The sequence below is a fragment of the Helicoverpa zea genome, chromosome 29, assembly GCF_022581195.2.
Source record: "Helicoverpa zea isolate HzStark_Cry1AcR chromosome 29, ilHelZeax1.1, whole genome shotgun sequence".
In the NCBI taxonomy this organism is placed as follows: Eukaryota; Metazoa; Arthropoda; class Insecta; order Lepidoptera; family Noctuidae; genus Helicoverpa; species Helicoverpa zea.
The window spans coordinates 110,121-112,687 of NC_061480.1; the positions used below are offsets into that span (position 1 = coordinate 110,121).

Sequence of the window (2,567 nt, forward strand, 5' to 3'; positions counted from 1 at the left end):
TCCCGCGCCGCCGCCGCTGCCGCCCCGCTGCCCGCAAAATTCGAGGCAGCGGCCTAAGACTAGAAGCCGACCCCAACATAGTTGGGAAAAAGGCTCGGAGGATGATGTTTTAAAATTTTAATTAATTTAAAAGTAACGGTGTTTTTTTGTTACGTGTTTATTTAACAGTTCTTTTTTGTTTTGAAAAATAGTTTATTTTTAACCAGTAAGCTAGAGGGGGGTTTTTAACTCTGAAGATGATTATTTGATACCAATAATTATTTTCAGATGCAGACTTGTGAAGTTGCCGCGTACCTACAAGACGGAGGCTCGGCTACAATTCGGAGATTTCTTTGTGAAGAAGGATGAACTGTCAATGGTACCTACTATTCACGCAAATTAATTTATTTTCGAACTTTTTAGGTGCAATTTTGTTTGTTGTAGAAATAAAACTGCTTTTTATGTAGGTATGAGTAAATCTTATAAATACAATGCAGAAAATCGCATAAAAATCGGTTCTGTCAAAAGTGGGATAATCGCATACAATTAGGTCAAATCGAGAACCTCCTTTTTTTAAGTCGGTTAAGTGTACAGACTTCAAAATCAAAACCGGTTCAGCCAAACGTGAGATACACGTAGATACATACGAGTTAATCCAAGAACCTCATTTTTTTGACGTCGGTTAAAAATGTCCTCAGGATGATCAGCCTAGAAGTCGGTGGCGAAAGTGAGACTAAGTAGCTACAGTCAACTTCAGGTCAGTGGTAACAGTTTTATAGGAAAATCGTGCTTATTACTATTGAGTTAAGGTGCATGACAGTTACCACTGATGTGCAGTCTGCCCTACCCATATGAGTAATGAAAATATATATTTTTTCAGAGCGAGCCTTGTGAAGATGTCTGCAACTTCATACTGAGCTGGACTCTGAGGCCTCGTCGCCGGATGTTTGAAGGTGGAAGGTCACCATGCATGACTGACAAAACATAAAGGTACCTACAATCTTTGATTGAAAACACAATATTTTTTTTAAATCAAACCAAGTTTTTAGTTGGTCTGATGTCGAACAGATACTTCCTTGGCAGTCCTTACGGGTAGTCAGAAGCCAGTAAGTCTGACACCAGTCTAACCAAAGGGTATTGGGTTGCCCGGGTAACTGGGTTGCGGAGGTCAGATAGGCAGTCGCTTCTTGCAAAGCACTGGTACTCAGCTACATCCGGTTAGACTGGTGACCCAGCATAGGAAAAAGGCTCGGAGGATGATGATGATGATGTCGATCAAATACCTAATCGTTGTTAAGTGTGTAGGTACTACCATTCATCTTCATTTCTATTTTCTGATTTATGAGCTCAAATCAACTATCGGCCGACTAAAAGTTTGTAGTATGCGCGCGCTCTTACCTGTGTTGTTGAATTTTGAAGGTTATCATAGTTTTTTTTCTCCTAACCTTGTATTCTGTCCATCTCTTTATTTACAAGTGATCAAAACTTTCAACTCTCAGACAGCGAGCCTGCCATTAATTTGATCTTATTCTGTTTCAGGATTGAAGCCGAGACCCAAGGTTGACCCAATCACACCCGCCGAACCCCTTCAGGGCAAGGCAGTCAATTGGACGGGAGCTCGGATTTCGGCCTTGGGGGATCTCCTAGTCGTGCCTTGCATCTGGTTTGCTTTCACAGCTACACACCTGGTGTCGGTTGGGTATCTCTATACCCTTCGCACTAGACTGGCTAGGGCTTAGGGCTCACCAATAGGTACTCACCTCCCTGCTTATACCCGGCAGGGAGGGTTACACATCCCTGGGCCTATCCACCCGGGGAGATAGGTTTTATAATTAGACCCCACCTTGCTTAGCTCGGTAGCCCTTTCCCTCACGGGAAAATGGCCGAAATGGTAAAGTTTTTCTTTGAGGTCCTCCTCCAGGAGACCAGGACCAAGACATTGTCACAAAATATGGCGAAATGATAAGCGCCCTTGATATCAAGGACCCGCGCCTAGCGCGCTATTGTGTTACCGATATCGGCTCAACAAAAGAGGCCGGCGCAGCTGTGTCGCGCCCCATTGTTGAGCCTATAATTGTCTCTTCGGGGAAAACCGCCGCATTAGCGGAAACGGTAATCCCCAATACAATGGTCGATGCCCAGCTGCACTCCGCACCGTCGACCATTGTTCTTAGTCCCATAGTCTCTTTTTTTTTAAATTATTTAGACAATGTGTGCACTTGCGTCATTTAATAACCGCCGCATTTCACTTGGTAATTTGCGGCCATTATTCTGCTGACTTGAATGACTCCCCGGAGGGAATGGGAACCTCGTCCCCCCGCTCTGCCTCACCCGTCCCAGAGGGTGTTCAATCCTCCGATCCCCCTCCTCTCTTCGAAGACGACTTCACCGTCGTACAGGGAGGTAAGAGGAAAAAACATAAAAACAATGACAAGGCGCGGAAATCATCCCCTCTCCCTAGCCCGCCCGCTGTGTCTACAGCATACCCCGCCCCGTCACCCTCGACCTCGCAGGTCACTCCCTCCAAAGGTGCCGCTAAGCCCAAAAGCGCACCTAAAAACAAACCTCCGCCGCCTGTATACTTACAG

At 45.4% G+C, this 2,567-nt stretch overlaps 1 long non-coding RNA gene across 1 annotated transcript; it reads left to right on the forward strand.

Moving 5' to 3' along the window:
- The first annotated feature begins 291 nt into the window (after positions 1-291).
- On the forward strand, positions 292-2,116 carry LOC124644209. The gene is made up of 4 exons (XR_006986026.1): positions 292-358; positions 678-736; positions 860-969; positions 1,519-2,116. It is a non-coding gene; the product is annotated as an uncharacterized LOC124644209 (long non-coding RNA).
- The last annotated feature ends 451 nt before the right edge of the window (positions 2,117-2,567 follow it).